Consider the following 14,724-nt stretch of genomic DNA (forward strand, 5'->3'; position numbering starts at 1 on the left):
GACTTTCTGACAAGCTCAACACCCACCACTTCAGACATAGCTACAGTGGTGACCAACACCTGTGAATCATGGGCCATGAGGCCTTTCTTTGCCAAAACCATCCCTTATTCCTTCTCTTTTTCCCTAGCTTTCCAAACAGACCTTTCACGTGCTATATTTTCATTCTTCAACTCTTTTAGCCCCCTTTTGCACCCACAAAGGTACCAGCCCTGGGAGGACATGGTGCATAATCACTCCAGTCAGTCCCAATCCTTATTCAGAATTCTAGCATTTCCTTCTTAATTAGGATAATTTGTTAGCAATTGCTAACAAAAATGGGTTGCAGGGGCTTCAGGTTGGTTGGTTTTCTTTTGATAGGTACCGATGGTTGCTCTGTCCAGTCAAGAGCAACTTCCAGGGCCCTGGGCCAACACCTGCCTCTCACTGCCACCACAGAGCCACTAGGAACCATCCCACCATTGGTCGAGCCAGCTCTCTGGAGTCCTTGGGAAAGCGACAGACAGTGAATTGATGCCACAAGCTCCCTCTCCCCACCATCATCACATTTCTGTACACAGTGTTGAGGCCTTGACTGTCAATGCAGGGCTGGAAAAGCCTCCTGCCAGCCTTGTCTGCAGCTGGGCCTGAGCCTTCATTTCTCATCTGCAGCTGTGAGCGAGGACAAACAGGGAGTAGCATCAGCTCCTGGAAATGCTCCTTTCACTACCAGCTAGGATAGCACTACATGGGCAAGGGCAAAATCTTAGATATAAGCTCATGAGGGAGAGTTACGGGGCCTTCCTTGCCTACCCAGGGCAGGTGCAGATCTCCTGCCTAGGACTGTAAAGGGGTCCATGGTGTGATTTCCAGATCTTGTAGACATATCACTCCATTCAAAATATGCTGTCCGTATTTTAATTTTTTTTTTTCAACTATCAAAACTGTAGTATTTTTCTTATCATCGTCTCATTATATCACTTTTTCAAAGGCGGGACGGAAGGGATCTGGTTAGTAATGTTTCCATTCTTCTGCCACTTGCCCTGTTGACTTAGACAGGAAACTTCTGAGGGCAAGAAATGTCACTTATTAGAAGCCACTGCAGCTGCCAACCTCATCTTGGTTTGGTGTCTAGACAGTAAAGCAGAAGAGAGCATTAATAAAAATTGGGCAACCAAATGCCTGAAAGTTCTTGTTTGATGGTCTCAAGCTCACCTTCGCATGAGGTGAAATCAAACCTGTGAGTTTTTTGAGGGTTTTTGTTGTGTTTGGGTTTTTTGGTGTCTGATCTGATTTTGACTCCAACATGAAAATGACCTAATTTGTGTATGTGTCTTCTGCATCCGCATGTGTGCTCATTGTGCCCTGCTTTTATTAATTGAAGTAGGAAACTTCAAATAAGATGTGCTGCTTTTTAAGAAGTTACATTGTTACTTGCTGGAAAAAGGAAAATCGAGTTTATTCTTTAATTGACCAGTACAGAAAGATGTCCCTTGCTTTTAAATTCCCATACTCCAAGTAGGTAGCCTCAGTGTTTAAAAAGAGATAAATATTTTTGTTTATCTCTGCTTGTAATGGGCCAAGGACTCATGTCTGTGTGAATCCTTTCTAGGAAAATACTTCAGACTGCTCTATTGAGCTCTCTTCTGGCTGTTACGCATCCCTGTTTATGTTGCCATAGCTTTGTAAAAATGCCAGGAGAGAAAGAAGCCGGCCCCCATTTATGTGTGTTCTGAATTGCTGTCATAAACAGAGGCCTGGATTCATCAGTTTGGGCATCCTTGAAGGGAAAGCAGCACCAACTCACATCACCAAGCTGTGTGCTGGGAAAGGGCAGCAGGAGCACTGCAGCTCCTAGAGACATTTGGTTGGTGGATCTGGGGATCTCCTGAGTTTCAGATAGACTGAGAGGCCTATTGCTGCCTCCAGGACCAGCGTTCCTGCAGGTGAGGTAAAACCACCATTGCTCTCTTTCCTTCCCTCTGAGCACAGGTTTTGAGCTAACGTGCTTCCTGGCATTGAACACCTCCTTTGAAAAGACTGGAGGAATTATCTATGCTCTGCATCATCCTGCAGTGCAGGGAAACAAATCTCTTAGTTTTGCAGCTTGGCTATATTTCCTTAAAAAATTGGGGGGGCTAGGGGGTAGGGAAGGAAATCAGAAAAACAGCAACAGGGAGGAAAACACTAATAAAAATGCTCTTGGTCTATCCCAGGGGAAAAAGAAGAGCCTTCTCCCTTTTTTTTAAGGTGACATAAACCTCATACACCTCCCCAGTAACGATCTGGAGGATGAAGCCTGCTCTCCAACACTGCCCTTGCAGAGGGAACCCCACATCCAGGAGCAAAACAGCAGCTCCAGCTTGGCCAGCAGCACTCAGTTGTCCCTGCACCCCCCTACACACCTTTCAGAGCTGCAATTCATACAGCAACTGCTGAAGTAAAATCAGGAGAAATGGGGACTATATATAAAAGAGCTGGTGTAAAGGCAAGTACTGGATTGTGCTTCTGAGTAAGGCTCCTGTTTTTAGAAGAAGCTGAGCTTTGCACACACAGCCCCTGAGCGACTCAGCCCTGCTGTGCTGCCATGAGCGCCTGCAGTGGGGCCCCAGCCTGCAAGGCACAGCTTTTCCTCCAGGCCCTGCCTCGCTGCCTGAGCACCCAAAACCACACTCCAGCTGCATCACACAGGACCAGCCTCCTCCTGGGGAGGCATCTCCTCTGCTGGGCTTTCTCTAAGCACCTATGGAGCTCAGCTCTGCAGAGCCAGGAGTACTCCCAGGAGGCTGCAGGCTGAGCCTTGAAGTCACTGATTTTGGCAGGGGTGAAGAGTGTCCTCCCCCCACCAAGGAGCCTCTTCTCCATCGAGTCCAAGCCTCCTTTGCTCATTCCTGGCTGCTGCCTCAAGGGACAGCCGTGACTGGGCACATCTGTATCTCTGCTAAGGCACCTGCACCCATGCATGGCACAGGTGTCAACACCAGAGCAGGCAGGTGACTGGGGAGACTGGACTGGGCCAAATCCCCACTCCTGATTTCAAACTTCCGAACTGGTGTGAAGTAATTTTGGATGACTTCCCTTTGATATTTTATTTTATTTTATTTTATTTTATTTTATTTTATTTTATTTTATTTTATTTTATTTTATTTTATTTTATTTTATTTTATTTTATTTTATTTTATTTTATTTTATTTTATTTTATTTTATTTTATTTTTATTGTTTCTTGGAGACCTCTCTTCCCCAAGAAAAATCTTAATGAAATCTTGCTTTCCCCCCCATCCCTTGCTGGATTAGAAAAAAAAACCAAAGCAGACAACAAACAAAAGCCCAAATTCCAAATGTCACAAAACTCCCTGTTTCTTCTGCAAAACAGAATTCTTACTGTCCCGCAGCCCCAACTTATTGACAGGCAGAGGCAAAGCAGACAGACCTATGGCAGCAGTGGGAAAGAAAATAAAGCAAACAAGAAGGCAAAACCACAAACTCTTCCACTTGGGATGCAGCTCAATTGCCAAGGTGCTGCTGCTCTGAGCATTGCCCAGGCAGAGCCATGAGATGTAGGAGAGTGTGGGGCTAGAGTCTTTCCCATCACCCAGGACAAGGGCTCTCCACATGCCATGGGGCTGGAGAGGGGTCTAACATGGGGCAGGGCCATGCAAACACCATGGAGTTTGTTTTGCTCTCTGTCAAAGCCAAACCAGCGCGGGCAATGACAATGTAGCTGTTGCTAAAAAACGAACACCAGTGGCCGCCTTGCCTCCCTCCTCAGCCAGTGCTTCTGAATTGCAGGGAGGCAGAAGCGGTAAGTGAGAATAAACGAGCAGTGGGAAAGGAAGAGCAGGAGGCAGCCCCATTCAAACTGGGTAAGAGGAAAAAACAACTTTAAAAAAAATTACTGGTGTGAAGTTCCTGATGCCAACCACAGAACAAAAGGAACTACTCTTTGGTCTAAATAAATGTGGTCAAGTAGCTACTCTCTCTTCCGGCACGTTCTGAACAGTAACAAGGGTTTTACCTGCAGGTGAAGCATCCTGGTCCCCCCCAGCAGTGCCCAGCTCATGCAATCTCCACTACTGAGCAGCAGGAGCTGCCCTTCTCAGGGGCAGCTGGAAATGAAAACCATTTAAGACAGCCAAAAGATCCAATCAGCTGTGGACTTGCTTTGAGAATACAGGGCTGCAAAGCCCTGGAATGGCTGGAGCTGTGCACTGTGGACACGGGATTCACACAGCTATGCTCTTGTAAGCTTTGCTTTGGGCACATTCTTGGGTTATGCTGTCATGAGGGTTTTTAATATCCTGGAGAAATTTGGGCACTCATTTAGTGATTTTAAGGCATCTCATTGCAGAGGAGACCCTCTGCCTCTCCCCTCACTGTTTTCCTGGGGATGTCCCTGTGGCTGGTGATAGAGGATGCTGCAGGACGCACTTGCAGGCTCTGTCTTCCAAGGCACCCAGCATGGCCAGGATGGTTGCGCTCTACAGGATGGCAGCAAGTGTGTGCTCGTGCTTTTTGTGTGTAAGATGTGCTATAGCAATGCTACTTCTTGGCTGCATTTGTCAATTTCGCCCTGCCACCTTCTCCCAGACCTTGTGCTGTGGCACCAGGCAGAGCTCCCAGCTGGTGCCACCAGCTCATCTCAGCACTTAGTGACAGAGAAATGCCCACGCACTGTGCCAGAGAGCTTGCAGTCTGATTTGAACCAAGACGAGACACAGACACAAAACTCACCAAAGCCAGTGTGGGAACATCAGGATGGGCCAGAGGCAATGCCAGTTCAAGTCTGAGTTTTTCGAGTTTTACACTGTTCTGTACATCTTTGAAATGACAGAGCCAAGTCTGCAGCCTATCCCCTCTGTTTCCACCGACAAAGTATATTAGCTAGTGCAGGAGGGGGGAATCTACATACTTATTTTATTTTTGGTGTTATGCATTTGAGGAGAAACAAGACCTATTAGAAGGCTAAGCCTGATTTAGTATGAGGAGTCTGGTACCAGCCAGGGCTGGCAGATTTCAAATCAGAGTAAGACCTGTGAGTAGGAGCGCAGCACAGTGGAGGAATCCCAGCTCCAGTGTGAAAGGCACCACATACTTGGGAGACCAGAAGCTGCCCCTCTCTGCTGCACCTCAGCTCTGGCTCTCTCTCAAGACACCGACTGAAAGATTAAGCCATCAAAAGGCTGGAACTAGTTATTTATGGGCAATTTTCTTTTAAAGTGAGTTTTGATGCAGAAATATTTTCTCCCCGTGCAAAGTCATCTGAGGTGGTCAGGGGGGAATTAACATCCTATAGGCTGTCCTGTAGGATGGAGCACCCAGAATCAGTACAGGTGGCCTTTTCATCTTTGTAATGATGGACAGATGAACACAGACAGGCAGAGACAGAGGAAGGTGCTATTAGACACTTTCGGGTTATGATGCCTGATGCAGCCATCGGGCAGAATCTGATTCACTTCTGGAAAAACTCTGATCCGACATAGCAGACTGCTGAGCCCGTGGCTGCAATGTGGGCCTGCGACTGCTGCAAGTACGAAGTGAATCAGCCACGGGCAGACTTTTCCTAGGTACAAGCCTCCAGCTGGCAGCAGGCAGTGGGAGCCCAGCTGCCGCAGAGAGAGAGAGCAAAAGCAGCTCAGCACTCCCGGCAGCCAGACCGCCATCTCCTACCTGCCCTGTGCGCAGCTCGGGCGTCTTTTGCTCTGTCTCACCCGCAGCGGCTCCGAGCACCTGCCCCTGGCACTCACGGGCACTTTGCAGCGAGCTCGGGGCTGCCTGTGCACCGCGGCGACTCGACACCGCTCCCGTGGAGGCCCCCCGGCTATTCTTGTAAAGGAACCGATTCAAGTAAATTCTGACTCTATATTCCCACCTTTGCTTGACAAACAGAACAGGGAAATGCCATTAACACGCAAGCCTTCCTCAAACCACCTTGTTTTCGCTAGTCACTCGCTGCCAGTCACAGTGGAAACAACACCACTTCCTCCCACACGCTGTCAGTGCCTAGACTAGTTATTTGCTTTTAATTGAATTAGCCAGCCCATTGCTTTTTTGTTATCCTATACAAAGCGCGAAGTTCTGCAAACACCTTGCCGGAGTGACAAAATCAGAAGATGAGACAATTATTTCCACCACATCAGTTGCTTCGGTTGCAAATTGACCACCAAAACACAGGGAGGTGGTTGTGAGGTTCATGGGGTGCCCTCAGCAGTCAGGTAACACCACAGACGCACTCCCAAATAACTGAAGTCATCCCTATGGTTTTTTAAAATATAGACTTTTCTCTCAGGGGTGACGTCTCAGCCCACAAAGTCAGTGGAATCAGGATTTTGAGCCTCTACCCCAGCCCCGTCCTGCTCCAGCTTCTTAGATTGTGTTTTACCAACACCTCAGTTTCCACTAAAATAATACTTACTCTGTTGTTACTGCCGCCATTAACACAATTGCACTCAGTTCACAATATTCCTTGAAAAGAAAACCTTTGCTTTAATCATCAGCATAAGAAGTGATAAACGGCACATTTGCTTCATGTACTCATCTTAAAACTCACCTGCTTCCAGTGCATTTAAAAGCAAACCTGAATGATTTCTCACAAATAAGCACATGACTATTCTAGGGGTGGAAGGATGGCTCTGGGTAGCCTTTAATCATGGATTTACTCTGGACCTACCCCAGACTTTTGTCTAGCAAACCTCAAACACAAGTGTGTTTCTCCACACACTCTGAGGCCGTTTAACTTTCCCTCTTGCCAGGCAGAAGACCTTGTCCCATGCGACCTTCTCAAGCATGCGGTAGGTGACCTTTGCCTGGTGCATTTAGCCTCTCCCCTCCACCCATGGGATGGGGGAGAGGAGTGGTGGCTGCCCCAGCCCAGCCCACAGAAGGACTGCAAGGGGCTCAGGGGGAGATGGAGATGATCAGTGTACAAAGCCTGGCTGCATGCTCATGGAAAAAGGGAAGGACATCTCTCCTGGACTATGTGATCCAGAGCAATCCCATGCATTCTGCAAGCATAACACTTCCTTGCACCTGTGCAGCTCACAGCAACACCTTCTTGCTGGGATCACGGTCATGGCATTGGCAGTCCAAGGAGCTGGGCTTTCCAGAAAAGAAAGCAATGACTAGCAATGGCAGCTTGTGCTTTTGCATCCTTGGCAATAAAATCAATGGTTAATTGAACTATTCACTACTTAAAATCAGCCTTCTTGTCCCATTAAACCCTTGGCAGTCTTGATGAGATTCCCTGGTGGACTGCACAGGAACTTCTGTCTTTGCTCCAAAAGTAATGCTCCTCACTTTCTACTTCCAAACATGGAGCTGGAGATGGCTGGGCAGGAGCAGGAGCACGTGGGTGTCTGTGGGGAGATGCTTACCTGAAGCCAAGGAAGCTTCACTTGATTTTGTTGAGGAACTGAGGAAATATTCAACATCCCACTTTCACTAAGGCTTCACCACATCAGGACCACTGGCTAACTTTCACTCCTCTTAAAAACGTTCTTCAGGCTATGCTCTGCTCCTTATCTGATCTCTGGGCTCTCAGTTCCTTCTCTAAGGCCACCTTTGTCTCTCCCTCAGCATCATCTTCTTGTCTCTCCACCCGGCCTTGCCGTGACCTTGGCTGTATCACTGGCTGTGGCTTTGCTGCTTTTTTCATCCTCCCCTTGTCCCTCTGCACAAAGATCCTTCAGATCCCCTCCAACAGCTCTGAGTATCCTGATTTTATCTCTTGTAGTACTGGGTTCGCTCTGGCTCCCTCTATCCCGTGAGCTCATGAGCTACTTTTACCCCCTTCTCCAAGTGCGGATGAAAGCCTCCTGGCAAGACTTTCCAATGATCCTTTCCTCCAGCTCCTCTAGACCCAGCCACACACCTAACATTGACTCCCCTAAACACAACCAGATCCTTACTTCTGACCATCATCATCCTCCATCCTCTTCTTCCTTCCTGGCCTCCCTTCCTCCTGCTTGCCAGAGAACCAGTAGCTGCAGCATCCCTCTTGCTGTGCTGCCTTCTGCTCCTTTCCTCCCTCCAAGCTCTTCCTCAAGCTTCCTCCCCTATTCCAACCTCAACTCACTACTGTGTATTCCTCAAACTCCCCCTTGCCCTCCACTTACACCCACACTCAGCAGCCCCCCTGTCACCTTCCCTCACAGCCAAGGCCCCACTTCTGCCCCTTGGGGGGCCCTTTCACTCCCTTTTCCCTCCTCCATCCTCCCCTAGGATGGTCTCGGGGCTTGCTCCTGGCCCACTCTCTTATGGTATTCCTCTCTCAGCTCTCACTGTGCTCTTCCAGACCTGCCCTCATAACAGCTCCCATTCCCCCCCACTCCCCAACATAACTGACCCTGTGTGGCCACAAGCAGCACCTCATACCTGTCTACCTCTTTTCCCAGCTGAATTTAGCTTGTCTCTTTTCTCTTTTTTTTCCCTTTCTTTCTGAGAGGGAGACCTGTCTTTATGCACTGATTTTTATTTTTACATTCTTTATGTCATTCCTGCTCCCCATGTCTGCACATGCTGCCTTATTTCTGAGAACTAGCTGACTTCTCCTCCTGGCCAAAACCCACTTCTCTACTTCAGAGCCTTGTGAAAGGCAGAACACACTAAATGGCCCTCATGAACCCCAGCTTCACCTGAACTGACCTCAGCCCTCTGTCCTTCTCCACACTTTGCCCCTTGCCTCCACAGGGTTCGTGCCTGCAGCCACTCTCCTCTGCCTCCTCCATCCAAAGATGCAGAGTTTTTTCCTGGGAAAGACAGAGTTTGGCTGGAGTGGTAGGGAGCAGTGCTGATAATCCTTGCATCCTGCTAGACTAATTTCAGTACTATTCCATCCACAGGGGTCTGACAGCACTGTCCCACATGTGCCAGAGGGGCTGGAAGAAGAGGCTGCACACTGGGATTCACCTTCCCCTGCTCACAGCCGGCCTACCTCTAAGGCTGGTGACCAGGGGAAAAGGTTGTTGGTGCCTAGAGCTACAGCTTTCATCCTGGGAACACCTGGCATGTGGAAGGAGGAGAAATGGGTTTACTGGGCCCTTGGGGTATGTGCTTTGTTTTCCACAAGACCTTGCAGATAAGATGGAGTTCTGGAGCAGCAGAATTAGCATGCCATGTCCTGCAGTGCAGTCCCTGGGGGTTAAAAAGGCACAAGGCATCAATGGACACTCCTTCCTGGTGGAGTCTAAAAAATTAAGTGCCTAATATGTGTTAAAAGCCTGTAGCAGATGCTGATTTGCACTTGATCATTTTTCCTCTTCCCAGCCCAATATTTTCATAAAATTTTTAGGGTGTCATTAGCACCTCCCTCACACGGGAATAAACCCTGCCAGTTGCATAAAAGATTGTTAGAGGGGGGTGAGAGTGGCTTGCTAGCTGCACACACACACAACACACCCTGTATGCAATACCATCCTGATTTACTTAATGATTCTGGCTTTGATATAAATTTTGCAATCAAAAAAAGTAATCGACGTTCAAAATTAAAAAAAAAAAAAACAACCAAACAAACAATGAAGCCAGGCCAAATAACTTTGCCAGATATCTGCATCTAGCAGGCTGCAGGATGGTAAAGCAGCATAGAAGTCATGCTTCAACTTCCTGCATTCATCCTCGCTGCGCTTCCCTGCGTGCAGGAGCAGCCCCACCACCGCCTGCCAGAAACGAGCCCGCTCATTTCCAGAAAACGCCGCACCGTCCCCTCCCTGAGGCCGGGACCCCGGGGTGCCTCCGGCGTTTGTGGGGGTGCAGTGTCCCCAGGGCACCGGTCCAGCCCGCTCCCGGTGGGCCGGCTCCCTGGAGAGGGGCAGCAGGGGGATGTGCGTGCCGGGGGCCCGGGCCGGGCCGGGCCGGCGGCGGCGTCACCGCGGCCGCGGATGGTGCAGGTTCGCCCGGGTCCCCGGCAGTCACAGCCTATCACAGCCCCAGGCTGATCTTAAACTTCCTTCTTGCGGTTCACGCCGCCTCGATTTATTCATTTCCTTGTAATTTGCAGATAGACATCGATGCTTGCTATATTTAAGTAGTGCCTGTAACTCTGCGGGGATTGTAGGTAAGCCATTTTATTTGTAGCGATGGTTTTTTAAAGGAAAGTGAGACTTCAGAGTCATCTTTCAGGCTGGCGCTGTCTGCGGGTACGAGTGACCTGCATCCACGCCCCGTGACAGAAGGCAAACCCCCTCCGTGGCCTAGACAGCTCCCAGCACCTCCAACTTCCTGCCACCACCACCGAGAGGGCTTGTCCGCCTCTGTCCCCACACAGACAGCTGCACAAACTCAGCAACCAAACCAGCTAACTAGTTCAAATAATATTTGTAAGATGTGCAATTAAAACTCCCAGGATTCCGTTATACTGGGGGTGGAAGAAGCTCAAGAAGAAAACACTGTGTTTGGTTGTAAAGGGCCAAAAGGATTTGCAATATTCCCGTGCAAGCATCTGCCATTTATTTCACCACTTTCCTTTGGAAAGTCCATGTTAAGAAACGGAACATAGGATGGTAACTCATGTTAAAAACCACAGAGCAGCCAATTCTCTGGATGGAGGGTCACCAACCAGTTTGGGAAAAGATGAGCTAAAGGTTGAGGACACCAAGAACTCTTCAGACAGTCTGGGTTTTTTAGCTGAATTGTGAAAACCCCATTGCTCTAAACAGCTCTGACCTTTCCTATTTCTTGGAGACTGACGTCTCCACGGTAGATGAGGTCACTCACCCTGTTTTTGAAGTCTTACTCTCTCACTACTCCTTGCATGGGTTTTTTTCTGTGGGAGGGGACAGCCACGAAGAGGGCTAAATCTCTTGATCATGTGAGAAAAAAGGAAATGAAAATGGGCTATTAGAGATGTATCAAGCCTGACCCATAACTTTGGTATCTGAGGATACAAAATCGTGAAACCCAGAAGTTTGAAAGGAAAGAAGTAGGATATTTAGCTCTAAAAGCGATTTTATTGGAGGTTGTACGCTCTGTGCTAGAAACTAGAAATGCTCGACCTTTGCTTTTATGAGCCAGTTATGAATGGCTCTGACAGGAGCATGAGAAACCATTTATTCAAACACCTTGAGAAACTGGAATTTGAATGTGGTACCTTGGGTGGAGAGAAGCTGCACACCAGATTCCTACAGGAAAGGCTAGCATAAATGGTTGCCATGATTACATTCTGCTGATCAGTTCATGGGTTTGAGGGTCAGAATCACAACTGGGAAGACACAAGAGCATCCTATTCAGAATTACAGCAATTGTGGGGCTGTCTAGAGACTAACCTTCAAAGCTTGTGCCCCATCCTGCTTGGCATGCACAACTAAGGCACTGTCTGCCTTTAGATCTTGCTGCCAGTGTAGAAGAAAACTGATAGAGGACCCAAGAGAGAGTCAAAAGGGTTAGATAGACCCACAACAAGGTACCTAGCAATGCACATTACTAGATGGCTGCAACCACCAGGAAAAAAGGAAATTTCTTGATGACCATTTGCTAATGCACATTTGATCAGGAAGAGAAGGCATAAGACTCTATGAGATAAATAGTCTCTGTTACATGAGTGGGACTTATCCATGGACAGGCTAGTGCATTTTGGAGACAAACAGCAGAAGTTCTTGAACCTGAAGGCATCTGACCACTGCCTGTGCTGCACTGGCCATTCCCAGATCAGAGAGAGAATCTGCATCTTGCAGACCTGAGGAAATCAGGGCTCTCTGTCTGCCTGATCCAGATTTAAACATCTGTTCTTCACGAAGGAAGGGAGAAGGAGCAAGAGGAACACTATGGTGAGGATGGGATGAGATGTGCTTCATGCATGCGGTGATGTACACACCGCACTTGCACTGACATAGCTGAGAGAGCTTGGAAAGCATATTTCAGGTAAGATGTAAGTGTCTGCTCTAACCTCACCAGGTCCACATGGACATTCACAGAACTTCCTCTGGGAGGTGGTTTCATTGATACTACACAGACATCATTTCTGCCTGGCTAGGAAAGGGATTAAAAGCTGGGGTAAGCAGACAGGACAACCAGAGTCCATAAGTTTTTGGATTTCAGACATTCCTAGAGGAAGAATTCAGAAGCTGGTCTCAAAATCAAAACGGAGAGAGTCCAAGGGCCAAAGATTAAACCACTTCCTAGGAATATGGAGGGCATGCATTAGCTGTGGTTTGTGAAAAGTTATCTGGATTTGTCTATTCTCTTAGCTTAAAAGACAGATTTTTTTTGCATAATTCATTATCTGTCTTTTGTAGGGAGCAGGAAATGATAGCTGAAGCCTGGAAGACTGATCTGAGAGAAGTGCCCAGCACACCAGGTCTGGCCTCAGCTGGCAGCACTGCAAGCTGGACTGGCAGGAGACTGCCAGCTGCCTGCAGAGACATGCGAGGCAGCCGTGCTGTGCAGAAACAATAAAAATGCATTTGCAAAATGAAGTCTGGTGTTTCATTGCCATTGTTTACCAGGGCATGACGCTACTCCTATCTGAGATGAAAACCTGGACTGGGGTCTTTGCAGTCTTGATAATTGCCTTTTTGTGGAACATCACCTTGTGCAGAACCACTCAGACATTAGCTGTCCAGTCGGCCTCTGCTAGGGCCAAGCAGAAAAGCAAGTCCAAACCCAGAAGCAAGGCATCTGGCCTGTTTTTCAATTTCTGCTTGAGCACAGGTGACTGTGTTTTCTTCTTGCCAGCTGCCGAAAGGACAGCGACAACCCATCCAATCAGTGTGCTCCTAAGTTATTTAACGTCTATCATTCCAAGAGCCTTATTCTGAGACACCTAAGTTCGCTCCTCCTTCACTGTCATTTCATCACGGTCAGGGCATGGAGCATTCTGCAGGCATTGGGCCAGCTGGCTGCTGAAGCCCAGCAGTGGAGCTGGTTGTGGGTCACAGTGAATGTGACCACTCCAATGGGATGCAACAAGGATGCGCTTACCGGACTACACTCCTGAAAGTTAAGTGCTTGAATGGCTGCACACCAGAGATCTCGCAACTGTCCCGAGTCCCAGGGACCTGTTGATATCTCTTCAGGGACCTGTTGATATCTCTTCAGAGCCAACCAAATTCATAAGAATTAAATCAAAAATCAGTAACTCTTAGCCTACTACCAGCCAGATCCGGGTTCAGATAAAAAACACCCTGGCCATCTTTAATATCTTGCCATCCAAGTACATCTAAATTTGACACACAGTTCTGCCAGGGAAAGGACATAGGATTGTTTCAATCTGCTTGGTTTTTTCAGTGAGTACTCTTTCTCTTTCTGTCTTCCCTCCCTCTTCCTCCCCCCGCCTCTCTGCAAGTATACACAGACACTGATCTGAGAGCATGCAAGAAAAAAATGCTTTACTTTTTCCTAAAAGCCCTTGGCTGAGGGTGGTGTTTCCCCACCTCCACGCTGGTGACAAACGCTGATGTAAACACCATGCATATGCCTGGCTAAAAGGCCACAGGGGTTTTCACGTGAATCCTGTGTTTTTTCCACAAGCTCCATTACACTGTACTTCAGCTTAAAATATATCTCCTTGTTTCTGGTTAACCTACAACCCCTCTAAGGCTCATACAGTTTACAGCAGTAGGCAAAACTACTCAGCAGAACCAAATTTGGAATATAGGTGCTTCTCGGTTACAAAACCCTTTCAAGAAACAGTTGCAACTGTGGCTGTATTAAAATCAGAAAAACCAGTACTTACACAGAAAACGTTGGGAAAAAAAAAAAGTAAACAGCTATGCCTTTGGTGTTGACAAGAGTGAAACGTAATTTACAATGCCACAGAAAACAACAGGAAGGAAGTAGACCTCAGAAACTATAAACAGAATTTAACCAAGGTAGGAAGTACCTCAAATGCTTTCACGTAGTGACTCTAAAAAAGATACTAAAAGGAGAAAATGTTTCCAGGTTTTTTTTCTTGTTTGATTTTTGTTTCTTCCCCACTTTAGGTGTTCATAGTTATTTTGAACAGTAAGAAATGGTCACTAAAGTAAATGCAGCTTTAAGTCCTCATGCAAAACAATTTATGGTACAAATAATTTGTAAGCTTGATTTTCCTTCCACTCATCCCCCTCCACCACTCCTTCAAGCAAGTTGTCTTTGACCAGAAATTAGATGGTGCTCTTTTCCCTCCCTCCTTCTCTACAGCTGCTTGTTTTAAATTATGCTACTTCCAGGAAAATAATTAAAAGCTAAAAATTATAATGTACCTCAGTAGTCAATAGGAGTATGCACAAAAAGAGAAAATACTCTCCCTCATCTTCAGACGCTTCACAGATCTCACAGCATTTCACAATATTTCACACCTTGCTTGCTCTGTAAGCTCCTGCACCCAAAAGCCCCTCTCAGGACCCTGATTTCCAACAAAGAGGGGCTACTCAGTATATTCCCTCCTATTTGCAACTTCACTACTTTAGTTCACTTTACCATCCTCCTTTTCACCCTTTCCTAGCTCTACTCACTTTAAAGTGCACTGGAAACTATAACAACCAGGAACTAAGTGGCAGTCAGAGGATCCCCATATGTTGGGCTGGGCAGGGGAGTACCAGCCTGGTCCCCAGCCCCAAAAGCCCTGGAGAGGCAGGGGCAGCGCATGGCAGTACCAGATCCCCAGCTGCAGGGCTCTGCTGCACTGTCCATGCACCTGGAAACCAACAGCCAAAGGGGAACCTCCCCATTTTCCCTTTTTCTGCTACCTGTGGCTAATACTGCAGACGTTTCTCTAAGCAAAAATCCTTTCTCTGACCTTTCTCTGCACTCTTGGCTCAGAGCAGAGTTCCCCATAG

The sequence above is a fragment of the Chamaea fasciata genome, unplaced genomic scaffold (assembly GCF_029207755.1).
Source record: "Chamaea fasciata isolate MVZ Bird 193981 ecotype frontalis unplaced genomic scaffold, bChaFas1.0.hap1 SCAF_1, whole genome shotgun sequence".
Classification (NCBI taxonomy): domain Eukaryota; kingdom Metazoa; phylum Chordata; class Aves; order Passeriformes; family Sylviidae; genus Chamaea; species Chamaea fasciata.